The sequence below is a fragment of the Lichenostomus cassidix genome, chromosome 9 (assembly GCF_008360975.1).
Source record: "Lichenostomus cassidix isolate B80296 chromosome 9, HeHo_3.0, whole genome shotgun sequence".
NCBI lineage: Eukaryota > Metazoa > Chordata > Aves > Passeriformes > Meliphagidae > Lichenostomus > Lichenostomus cassidix.
Window position 1 is genome coordinate 13,828,157 of NC_139490.1, and position 13,622 is coordinate 13,841,778.

The 13,622-nt window shown below is 38.7% G+C and overlaps 1 long non-coding RNA gene across 1 annotated transcript in view; it reads right to left on the minus strand.

Annotated features, from left to right (window-relative positions):
- The window catches only part of LOC146433315 (uncharacterized), a 118,155-nt gene extending 106,395 nt beyond the window's left edge, over positions 1-11,760 (minus strand). Inside the window, exon 1 of the long non-coding RNA XR_014853937.1 lies at positions 11,565-11,760. This is a non-coding gene — a long non-coding RNA (uncharacterized LOC146433315). The remainder of the gene's footprint in view (positions 1-11,564) is intronic.
- Between the last annotated feature and the right edge of the window lie 1,862 nt (positions 11,761-13,622).

Below are 13,622 nucleotides of genomic sequence, written 5' to 3' on the forward strand. Positions count from 1 at the left end.
GCAAAAGGCCAAAAAGACATTTCACAAACAGCAAGATTTTTTTTTTAAGTAGGCATCCATCAAAAATGCATTTTTCCTCAGTACCTTGGCGTTGAAAACACTGCATTTTCCAATTTCCTACATGCTGCTTAATGTTATGCAGTGTCAGTCACACCACATTGTGTCATTTTATATAGCAGGTCAGCAGGAGCCACCATGTTCAGAGGTACCTGGTATTTTGCCAAATCATTTGGCACATCTCACATTCTCATCAATTTGAATTACTTGTAGATCATTTCAAAAGAGAGACATAATTATTGGCAATCTTTCAGAAAATGGCAGACAGTCTGAGTGCTTTGCTGGAATTTTCCCCCATCTAGAAACTGCAAGATAGACAGATTCCCCTAAAACAATGTAACTGTATGTCAGATTAATACCTGGGAAATTCTTGCTTACATTTACTATCTTGGAGAAATGTTTGACAATTCTTCCTTACAGTGAATAGTACTTCATTCTACAGCTTCCCTAGAGGCAGCTCATAATCAGTGTTATTAGGAATACCAGATTCTGACCCTGAGGCAGAGATTAAATAATACTTTATGCAATTATTAATTCAATACCATATATTTTCTAAAGTAAGTTTATATCTTTCATTCTTTCTAGCATTTAATTTTACAGTAATTCTACACCAACTAGAATAAAGCATTCTTTACATCAAACTCCAGGTGATAAATCTCCTTATTATTATGCACATCTATTTTTGTGTCACTTAGCATATTGCATATAGGAGCACAACAGGTAAATAGTGCCAAATTGGTGTTTAAGTTCTGCTTACACAAACAAGAACATTCCTGAAAAGGCCACAAGTAGTGAAGGGAAAACAAAAACGAGACTATATATATGTGATAACAGTGAGATATTTCTCCACAGATGGCTGCAAAACAAAGCAAGGAGCTTCTCTCTGTACAGAAAAACTTTGCCATCAGAAATTACAGGGAACTGTACTGCAGCCACAACTGACTGCAGGTCAGCAACAAGAAAGCAAAGGAAATGAAACTGGAAAAGCATTCATTTTAAAGTAAAACAATACAAGCTCTTCATCTAGTTGCAAAACAGGCTCCTATACACAGAAAGAAGACTGCAGAGCAGCAAATAGACCAGAGGCTAAAGATCTGTAGTGAGTTTGCACAGATAAAAAACGTGGGCCAAGAACATCAACCAACAGCTGAAGTCTGATGGATCTGACAGACAGTGAGTTTGGGGGATGTGCCAAGAGCCTGCAGCCTCACCCAAGGGCAGCACTGAGCTCCTAGACTGAAATGTCAACACTCTAGAGCCCATTTATGAAATACAAGCCCCCAAGCAGAGAAGACTTGACATTTTCATCGGTCCCTTGGCATAACTGCTTTCCTCAAGTATAGTCACCTAACTTAAAAGCCTTGATTTTAGTAAACAATAATTTAAAAGGGGGCATAATGGATGATTTACATAGCTACCAAACCAAATTTACAGAAAATACTCCAAATCAAAGCCAAAAAAAGCCCCCTGAATTGGATTATAAGAGCATCTGCATCCTACAAGCATATAAAAAAATGTTTGTAATGGTTCATCACAACAACAATAACTGGCCATTCAGTGTATGTTTGTAGAGATAACGAGGAAGATGGAGGCTGTAAACCTCATTTCCACCTTGAAGAAGGAGTGGCAAATAACTCCTCACAGGCAGAGAATGAGAGCAGTTCAAGACTGAACAAGCAGCTTCCCTTGTAATCTGCCAAATAGTGACAACCATTTCAAGTGAGAATATTTTAGCTTGTGCAGGGGATAAAATCATCTTTAAGTGTCGCAAGGCTACTAAAGGTTACTCAAAACTGTATCTAATTTCCACTTACAGTTTTACCAAACCCAACCATTCATAAGGTGTTTGAAAGCAAACCCAAAACCTATGTGACCTCATGGACTGCTGAGAAGGTGTTTTGCTGTCAATACAGCTGTCACCTGTTTAAGATAAAGGAGGAGTCCACAAAGTGGAAGGAAAAGGAGAGGAGAAGTGAGAGTTAGGAAAGAGAAGATTGTGTCTATTGGAGGTGATATTGCGAACCTTACAAACACTTACAAACCTTATAATAAACTGGTTTAATTTTCTTATCGTTAAATGAAGTCCATTGTCAAAAGAATTTAGTATTGCAAATTTTCAGTACAAAAGGCTTCCTTAAGGTGCAGTGAAAGTGAGGAGGATTTTTTTTTTATATTCCATTCTATACTGAAGAATAGCACTTGTCTAAAAATGGGCTTAGACTCATACTACTTGTAATTGCATTTTCCTTTCAATCACCTTCTCTTTCCTCAATGAAATTCCCTAAAAGTGAATGGTCTCTTTTCTCCTCTGTCTATTACATTTGCTGCACAGCTGCTTTAAGACAGACACAGGAATATGCCACCAACATTTCTTCACTAACTTCTCCTGTTCTATAGGCACTTCAGTTAGGCTTCTATCAGCAATTTGGAGTCTATCCCAAACAAAACTAGTACAATAACTTTTCTGATCAGAGGTGACACAAAACAGAAGGTTTATCACAGAAGAATGTGTGTGCTTTCAAATTTTCCTTCCATAAATAAAATATTTTTAGAAATCAAGTGATTGTTTTCAGTCAAGCCAAATATTGTATTTTACCCCCAAAAAGTAAGTTGTCCTCCTTTCCCAGCGTTTAAACAACAGCAGTAAAATCTTTGGACATAAGTAATCAACATGATACAACCACATACAGTGCTTGTGTCCAGATGTTCATTTGTTCACAAGCTTGAGCATTAAGAGTTCCAAGGAGCAGCAATTTGAAAAGCAGAAGTGCACAGTGAGAAAGATAAATCCCTTCAGAGTCCCTCTAGTACCTACAAACTACATTAGACAGATAAGAAAACATCAGCATATGTCCTTCTAACCCCCACCCGAAATTACTGCAACTTCTGGTTTCATTTAAAAGAAGTTCCATATTTCTCTTCATCAAGAAGGAATTTCAGTACAGATATGGGTTAAAAAAAAAACAGGGCAGGACAGGGGTTATGGTCTCCCAAAAACAGGCAGGTATTTACCTCGTTTCAAACTGGTACCTTCTTTCAACACTATGGTTCATCTTTAACAGCCTTAGAATCTGACTTGTACCTATCATTATTTGTGAGAGCTCCTACAAACTAATTCATCTGTTCCCTTGTTTTGTACCCAGATTCAGAAAGGTTTTATGGAACACAGATCTCCAGTCAGTCATTAACACTGTCAGAGCACATAAAAGCCCAGCTAAGGTCTGCTCTGAAACAAGGAACTTTGGAAGGGGCCTTTGGCCCAAGGAGGTTAAAGTTTTCAACTAATACTGAAAACTGTTCTGCACAGCTTAAGCCAGGGTTAACTGCACTGCAGACACAAGTGTCAGGCTTCACAAGTGTAAGATGTGAACAGATAATTATGGAAAAAGAAAAGATCAAGCTGAAAATAAGATCACTTAATTATACAGCTGGGTATTATATAAGTACAGTACAGGCTGATGGCACCTGAAGGTATTAATTATCATTACTATTTCAAGAAATATCTTCTGTGCAGCTGTAAGCCACCACTTGTTCATACATTTTTCCAGTTACAGGTATCTCAGTGGAATTATTTTCTTTTTTTTAATTTATTTTGAAATAACAATAAAAGTTTAATCTAGTGATTATTTTTGTTCCATCCTGGTACTTATTTGAATAGGACCATTTTTTGTTCTTGAAACTGAAAACATATTTTAGCACTTTTCAGAACTAAGCAAGAACATATAATCCATAGGCAGTCCTACAAGACATGGTCCAACAAACACAGACAGCATCCCTGCAGTCCATTGAAAGAAGCTCAATAAGAATCTCTAGGGAATACTAGCTAACAATAAAGCTCTTTTCAAATAATGGACACACAGAGGACTTTGCAGCACTATGGCAAAAGAAGTCCAGATGAAAAGGTTGTTTCCAAGGTGCTGTGTGAACAGATCCCACGTTCTCTCAAATGAGCTGGTTGCACAGGACTGATAACATGGTTCTGAACGGGATGCTGTGCTGGGGAGTTAATAAGACAACACTGCAATGCCCCCTGCGTGGGGAGAGGCAGATGGACTCAGCAGGTTTTCATGCTTGGTCAGGTGTTATTAATCTATGACCAAGAGAGCAGGTGGCTGTCATAAATTGCAAGAATTTTTCAAAAATCATTCAGCTCTCCAAAGCCTGGATATGGTTTTTAGAAAAGAAAAAGGAGAAAGTAAGAAAGAAAAAGGAGGGGGAAAAAAAAAAAAAAAAAGAGGAAGAGATTGCAACCAAGTGCTGTTTCAGTAATTGCTAAGTTTAGACAATGGTGCATAGTCAACATAGCATGACAATTTTTCCCCTCTAAAACTTAGCCTAGAATAGTGCTTGCTCAGCACATCAGTGACAACAAAACATTTCAAAATATTCAGGTTTTTTTAAAAACCCACAAACCACACATCCTCTTGACAGTAGGTTCCTCTGAAGGATTACCATGGTAAACTGTAACCCAAACCCCAATTGCAAGGTTCCCTGAAAGAACATATACAAAACCTCATGTAGAGACAACACACAGAGGTCAGATTATTGTCTCTTATGGGTGTCTGTCACATAGTAAAGAGGACAATTTTTCACCAGGATAATATATGAGAGAATATACCCAGTGGGGATTTTATGGACTCATGTATTTAAAAGTCACCAGCTTTTACCTTCATAATAAAGGAAAATTGCAAAATAGGTCTCCCCTTTTCATAAATTAATGCATCTGGTTACACTTTGCTCAGCCTCAACAACAAAACTAATTTTGGATGAGCATAGAAAGTCAGTTCCAATGTTTCATGGGCAAAAACTGTCTCAGAAACCCTCTTATCTGTGCCAACCACAGTATCCCCATCCAATATAAGCTTTTACATTTTATCCATTTACATTTAAAAAATAAACCCACATTATCTACAAGAGTACATAATAAAAAGTTTAGAAAAGGCAGTTTCATCCACACAGAATGTAAAAGAGATGTTTTCCTCAAAAACTCCTAATTCTGCTACTCTTCTATTTAACTTGGATCCAGTGAACCAAATATAACACTGCAATACTGACATTTGAAATAATTTTTAATTTTTTTTTTAATACTCTCTATACTCCACACTATTCATATTTTCTTGGAGTACTGTTTCTCACTTCCTCAATGTTTCGGGGATTGGATGGTGCAATTAGGTGAACAAAACAAACTAAAAGGAGCGAAATCTATCTTGTGTTTCAATCTAGGCAACGTTACTGGACATAATGACTCCATTCCCCATCTGTAGGAAGACCATGCAAAATTATCTGCTGCAATACAGGCATATTTAAGCAAAAGTGTCCTTCCACTACAGAACCTTTCAGACTAACACAACCTTTCTCCTAGCAAGGAAGTAAGTGGCTGTTTTTAACTCAAATGAGTTCTTCACCCTTGTCACCAAGCCTACTGCTCAAAAAATGGGAACTGAGAATGCAGGGCAGGGAAGAGAACTGACTAGGCTATACCACAATTGAAAAATTACTCCTGGATATGTATCTTCAGTGTCAGTGCCCCAAGACATTGCATTGTGTTAGAAAATGAACTCTAGATTTGCTGGCTAAGTACTGGCTAAAAATCCTTTAGGGAACATCAGCAAAAACATATTGTCTGCTAAAAAACACAAACCAGCAGTGATGTTTGAAAGTAAAGGAGATGGACTATTTCATTTACAATTCAGTTGAAATCTGATTATTATTTCCTTCCTAAAAGCAAAGGCACTTTTCTTTTGAAGAAGGAACAGTTTAAAAAAACAAACAGAAGAACAACCTTGCTATGTTTAATTGTAATGATTGTTTCTGTCAGCAAGGTCATTCATTAACTACAGCACTGCCATAATTGCCTCTTTTTATTGCAGGGGTTGCCCAAGACTTGATATTCTGTTACAGAATTGTTGAACAGTAGAAATTCGACACAGGTTCAGACAAACAATGTGGTCATTTAACCACCACAAATATGAATTGCTGTTTCCTCCCTGCTTGCAATAACTCATTATCTCAGTAGGCATTTTCTATATGGAGACTAGTGGCTTTAATTTTACATATAATCATTAAAATCTAATTGGTGTGATCTTTCCTTGGAGCAGACAAGATATCTAATATAGGAGTAATTACTGCTTAAAACTTACATTATCTCAGGCTATTTTAAATGCAAAGGAAGAAGTACTGTTATGACAGTCACAATCTTAAAAGACAGAAAGTTACAAAATATGACCGTTGGAGAGGAGCAGAATTCCCATGCAATATATTCTCAATAGGCAGTGCTGAGGAGCTGGGGTTGGTTCTTTCTGCGATGCACAGGTCTGAAAACTTGATCCTCTTAACCTCAACATGGTGAGGCAGTACTGTCACAATGATCCAGTGATGCCTGCAAGCAAATAACCCTGACAGACCCTATCCAACACCATCCATGACACAGTCAATCTGGAAATAAATGCAAGCTGACTACCTCCCTTCCTAAAAAAGCCAGTTTGGAATAGTGCTAGTATTTGAGAAGTAGCTGAGAAGTCACACTTATGCACTGAGGCAAACATGTTTCAAAAAATATGAGTTTCTTCAACTGTTTAGCAAAAGAGATTGGGTTACACCTTCAAAAGCAAAAAGTTTACGTTCCAAAATGTCTTCAGAATTGCACAATCTAACAAACAAAAGACTACTTGAAAATCAAAAGGACTTAAGTTTTTACGCTACTATCTAGACTGAGTGGTGAAGACTTTATAGAAATTCTTTACATAAATGTCAAACAGATATCAGCCAAAAGACAACCACCAACATCAGAACAACAAATAGTTTTAGGGAATATGCATAAATTGCAGAATAGCCTAAATGAGACTCCAGGTGGATGCAAGGATCCAAAACTGCAAGATGAGATAAGTTTCCTATTGCCAAGCATTTAATAATAAAGAAAAATGAATAGTCTTTCTATAAAAACAGAGGCTGGGAATTTATTTTTCTCTAGTTTTCATCTCATTGCTGCTGTAGGCCTAGATTAGTATTTGCAACAATCAAAATCTGTATGCAAAAATATCACACTATTTCTCTTTGCAAATTGCTTTGGCTGCCCTGTTCTCTGAACACTGTCATTTTTAGAATGCTTTTAACACATACTTTTCCTCTAAAAGCTGTTAAAAGGCCTCAGCTCTGTTAACAGGCATCCCTTTATCTGACACCAATGATTTTTACCAGGTCACTGCTTTAATGCCTCTAAGCCCTTTATAAATTAATCATCAGTGCACCTAAATGATTTTGTCAACTTCCGAACACTATCTGCAGTTCTGAGTAACTGGCTTCCAGTGGAAGATCTGCAATGAAAACCCCCTCAGCAATTTTTTAAATCTCCTTCTGTCCATGAGAGCTGCGAGGAGCATGCTGCTATGATTACAATGCCATATCCCACCCTTACAGATGGCAAGGCTTGACAAAGGAAGGGAGGGGGGATGGAATTTCATCAGGGCAATTGAGGCATTGTTATTTCCTAGGATTTAAACACCCACCCTTGTCTGCACCCCTGGACCAAATCCAGGAAACCATTTCAGCTGGAGATAGCCCTTGCTGATCTCCACTGGCCAAGTGCATTTTTAACATTAGGCATTGTTTCAGTGCTTGTTGGATCAAGCTACAGCACTAGTTACTGAATGAAAAGGTAAAAGTACAGTAATGAAAAGGTAAAAGTACAGTGTGAAATCTTATACACATGGAAATGCACTTATAACTCAACGTTATACCTCTTTCTCTATTTAGCACTCAGTCAAAAAAAGAGGTGGCATTATATAACAGAATTTCAGTCTCCCTTCCAGAAATCAAATTCCTTCCTAAAAAAATTAGAACTCTTAATCCTGTTACAAAAGCAGTCCACGTGGGCCTAAAATCACTGATAAAAGAGTGCTTAAATGAAGCAAATTTATATTATCTAATGAGTTCTTCTCATGACCTGTGAAGAACTTCTGAAGAGAAGGACAATTCCAATTAACCATTCAGCACTCCAATCAGCCCTGCTTTCCTCCTTAGAGTACTATAGGATTTTGGAGCCAGCCTTAAACAACGCCTGCAAAATATATCCACGTGGGAGACATGCAGAACGCACTGATCTGAAAGCACATCTGTCTGGGTCAGGAATCACCATCAGTGGGTGGCAGATTTCCAGTCCTTGGCAATGCTGCATCTCCCCAAGGAGGACAGGGTGTGTGCAGGGTGGCTGAGTGACCTTGATACACTGAGCTGGTCACAAGTCAGCATCGCAACACCACACTCCAGGGAAGTTGTGATGGTATCAAAGCAAGACAACACGAGAAATATTGCCACAGGCACTGCTACTACAACAAGAATTTGTGAGAAGGGGGAAATGAAAGAAACAGAAGTTGGGAAAGAGGATCATGACAGGGGATGAGTAACCAGCAGGCCAAAGAGAAAGAACTACGTGGATGTATACAAATCTACTTTATAAAAATAGCTACTTGTTCTGAATTTTCACAACATTTTTGGAAGTCAGGCACGATGCAGTTAAGGTACAAAGGAGCTGTGCACAGGTAAAACAGTATCCTGTGTGTTACAGATGTGTTGAACAAATAATTAATTACCTTGTTCTTACAGCAACTAGAAATCGCTGGAGGTAGAACTGTCTGGAAAACAGATCCTGCCCAGAGAGAGGCTGTATTTATTTCTCAAGATGAAATGTAATGTCTCTGAAGTTATATGCAACTGTCTAAGGCAATTCTTATGATACATAATCCTTTTCTCCCCCTCACTCATTGCTAATTTTCTATTCGTTTGGAAAAGGGGGTAGAGTTACAGCACAAACTGTCATTTAAAATACCTGAGCATGTTTAAAACTGCCATTGCCATTCCTGTACCAACACAATACCAAAACAAATGGGAAACTGAAGGCATTCACAATTAACATCAGCAAGTAAAGAGTTTTCTATTCTGGACACTTGTGCTGAAACTTCAAAATCGGAAAGGGAAAGGGAGAGAGAAAGGGAAGCAGGGTCAAGTCTCATTGCTTTGACTTGCCTTAGAGTAGTTGTAGTCTTCATTCTTTGCTGGAAACATGAACCCCACAGTACTTACCACCAGGCTGAACAGAAAATGTTTGGTTCACAGGATTTTAATTTCAGCATTAAAATTGCTTGCTGGCAATTTCTAGCAATCTGTAGCTGTTGTTGCCAGCAAGTGCTAACAATCACCAGGAACCAGATTCCAGCTAAACCTGTCAGCACTTCAGTTTTTGGCAAACATTTCACAGATAATGTTTTGACGCCTCTGTGCTCACTTGCAGTCCAGTTAGATTAGCAATCACAGGTTGAAGTACACTGTGCTATTGTGCTCTTTACAACAATTACCCTCTGTTGCTCTTAGAAATGAAGGAGACCAGCACTGACTTCTTAACAGATGTTTCAAAAGCAGCATACATTCTGTATGACCTTATAGGTGAATTGCACCTATCCCCATGCTGGTTTCCACGAAACAATCATACAGGTATTGAACTAGACAGTCTTTGAGTTCCCTTGCAAATCAAACTGTATTATGATATGCAGAAGAAATCATTTTTCCATTGGAACATGGGGGAATTTTAGTACACAACCTTAAGATGCAGAAAACTTCCACATCAAGAAATGCAATAGCCAAGTGGCACCTTTGCATTTCCAGGGCACTTTGCAGCTGTATGCTTGTACTTAAATTTCAAAATGAACGTCAGTAGCCACCCAGTGAGGCACCTGCAGATATGCACAGCAGAAATTCAAATTAAATTAAAATGGAGAAATATCTTTAAAAGGGCTCATCCTAAATCTAGTCTCTTACTGTTTCTCCTCACCTCCAGTCTTGGTCTCTCAGCTTCTTGTGGCCTTCCTTGTCAGATTCACATTACCTATTGCAAGTCTCTCACATATTTCCTACCTCACTTCACCTTAGAGGAAAGGCATTAATATATTGAACTCTGGCCCCATAAATGTTCCCACTGGAGCACATTTTGTACAGGAATATGCCCCATTGTGACAGCAGCAGGAAATTTCAGACCAGAAAATGAAACAGATTTTCAAGAAAGTAAAATAATGTGTAATTAACCTTTATAAGAGCTTATCAAGGTATGTGGCAGGCTTCCAACACTCACCATGTCTCAAATCAAAAACTGAAGATTAAAGATCTGCAACCATTTTAGCTAGTGGGCATGATACTGGAGTTATCTGAGAAGTATTCCCACATATTATAAATATTATATAAAGTCAGGCAGTAAGATTCCTCTTAAACATACAGACAAGAATATCAGCCTGTAGTAACAAAGAGACCTTCAAATATGGCAGCATGGCTTTATAGATTTCCACAGGAGAAGACTACCATGTATGTTTTGGCTGCTCAGAACTCTATGATCTTTTTCAATAAAAGGACAGAGTTTCTGTTGCTTCATCAATATTTTTTGGAAAAATTCTGTCCACGACTGCCTTAGGAAAAAGCAACAAAAATCTAAGACTAGAGTCCAGATAGATTACTAACAAGACACTCCCAGGATATGAAGTACAACAGGCATCTTGTTTGCAAACCAGCAAACATAATCAAAATAGAAGAACAATAAGGTGGCTGGAGTTAATACAAAGTAACAAAAATCGTTGTCTCTTTAGTGATCCCAGCAGGATCATTCAGGCAGAAAATAATTATCTCTTACTTCACCTGGTTATACTTGATAGTAGTTTTAACATTTTAGGTCATTTCAGGCAGTTACATCCAAACAAATAAAATATCTTAAACAGTTTTTCCTAGTACAAATAGTAATTTCAAGTAACCTCATTCAACATACTATAAGTTCTGATATTAAAAAAAAAAACCCAGACAGAGAAGGTTGCAAACAAAATTCAGACTAGAAATACTACAGATATATGTGACCATGAAATAAATCAGTTAGATATCCTAACATATTGACGTGATATCAAAACCAATTACTGTTGTCACTTGAAACTAATAATAAAAGTCATCTTGCCTTTGGCATAACTCAGAAAGGCTCACTCATGTTGTGATAATACGTAAAAAAACTGAACCTTATTAAAGCATTGAAGGGTTAAGCTTAAATTATCTACATAATCTGAAATGATGCCTGAAGAGTGTATTACTCTCCAGAGTACTTTTGTTTTCTGACAGCTGCTTAGGCAGCCGAGCTGTGTACTGAATACACTGATGATGAAGCATTCATGAGCTTAAACTGCAGCACCACTTTGCTGTACACTTGTACATCACTTTTGAGTGCGTGCTTTTAGGATGACTGTTTTTTTTTTTTTTTTAGAAAGTTTGTAGACAAAAAATTTTAAAATGGCAAGGTTTTGAGTTGAAAAGAACAGCCATCCCAGGGAGGAATTGGGTGGTTTGTGCCTCCCACAAGGCTGGGGCTCAGGCCAGGGCAGAGCGGTTTGGGTGGCAGTGCTGCTGTCACCTACAGCGTGTGGGTTCTGCACACTCACAAAGGAACAAACCCAAAGGACATCTCCAAGGGGGAGCCAGGATAAACTCACACCAACAGCGCTCTCACACCAGTCCAGTCCATTGCCCTCCTGGGCCATGGCTGTCACAGCAGTGACAAGGAGCTCCCCGTGCAGATGTGCCTCCATCAAAGTCCCCAGCACTTGTCCCTGCAGAGCTGTGCTGCCAGATCGTGCTCTGCTCACCCTCACAGATGTCACAGGTGCCATGGAACACACGGACAGTGTCCACAGCAACAGCACCTTCCACAGCCCTCAGGGCAGGCAGAGCATGGCCCCTCACGGGGCTCTCCAGGTGAGACCCTCAAGTGTGAAAAGCCTGCCAGGCACCAGCAGGACACTCTAAATCATTCTCCTCTCCCTTTCTGCCTTGTCCCAGCCATGTTCCCCATCAGACCGCTGCGTTTGGCTCTCTGGGCTCCCACGGGATGCTCTCAGCACAATGTCCCTGTGTGCCAGAGCTGGACTCCTCTGGGACAAGGGAAACATGGCACCGCCACAGGGCCTGGCCCAGAGCCATCCCAAGGAGGAACACACAGCAAAAACAAAACCAGAAACACTGATAAAAAGAGGAGAAGGGTGTGAAAAGCAAGGCTTTAACAGCCAGAACACTCAGAAAGTATTGACCAAGTGCAAATGATTAGTATAGAGAAAACAATGTTTGGACAGGCCTAAAAGCTGCAGACAGACTGAGCTCTGTAAAGAGCCACTTTGCTTTAAAAATAAGTGTTCCTAGAGGTGACTGACAATCAAATGGGTGCATGAACTACAAGCTTTTACACAAACATATCCTTAAACAAGTATTTACTGCAATACTCATTTTTCCTACTCAGCTAACGAGTTATCAAATTCTGAGAAGTCAAAATTAGTACTGGAAAAGTCGCCAGCCATCTCCAAAGTCTCACTGCCAGTACTTTTTTTAATTGGAATAATGTCAAGGAGCATCTCTTGCTGGTACAGAGCTATAGCAGTGCAGCACACACATGGAGCTGGCACACAGTGCCAGGCTCCACAACACATCTATGCTGAGAAGCGTGAGGAAAGACGAAAGAGCAAGGCAAAAAGGGCTGATGGAGCTTGAAAAATGAATAATTCTGAGAAGATCACGATGTTTCTTCAAAGTTTATGTTGATGAAAATATGCTGAACTGTTCACTCTGCCTTCCAAGCAAGGCATCTGCTGACTCAGCTCTTACTGCAAATTTTAAGTGATGTGTCTTCAGGGTATTTTGCCAAACTAGAAACTAGTAGAGTCATTTCACAATTAGCTTGTGAGATTAAGCTGTCACAGATTATAAAGAGGGTCAATCATCAGAGTATTTAAATAAATATTTACTCTGTCATACATTAAGTTAGTTTGATACGCAGGAGGGCCATTTCCTTATTTCCTCCTTCAATTCTGTTACCTAAAATAAACCAGAAACTTGGTACCGAATACAAAACAAACCTGAAACCTGAAAAAAAAATGGAGTATTGCATTACCCAATAACACATCCCATGGGATTCCTGTAAGCTTCATTAGGCATACTTTTGAAGAGAAGGTGGATTAGCAGGAAAATGTGGAATAACCTGTAAGATCAATAGGCGAGGCAAAGCTATCTCTTTTTGTAGGCAAAAGCTATCTCTTTTTCCAGGTTAATAATAAAAAATGTTTCAGTTAAATTGTCATACTGATATTTTTTCTTTTAATAGTAAAAATTTTATATTCATATGGCACTATGATTTGACTTCAGTCTCGTAGAATAGTACACAATCCTTGCAATACCAATGAAGAAAAGATCTCTACACAAGCCACTTTCTCCTCATATTTCATCATTTAATCTATAAATAGTTCCATACCCATGTGTCCGTCTAGTTGAACAACCAACACACAGACAGCACAGGCAGAACAGTAACCAGGCAAGATCAGATCTCAGGAAGGAGAAATAGACAGGCAAAGCAAAAAGAACAGATGCCTTTTGAATTTACTGATCCATGTTTTTCTATACAGCCCATAAACTATGCTTGCTGGTAGACCTTTTAAACTGGTGGAATGAGATCAATCTCCTTTAACATAAAACAGAACTGCATCTATTGTGTACTTTAAATAGTA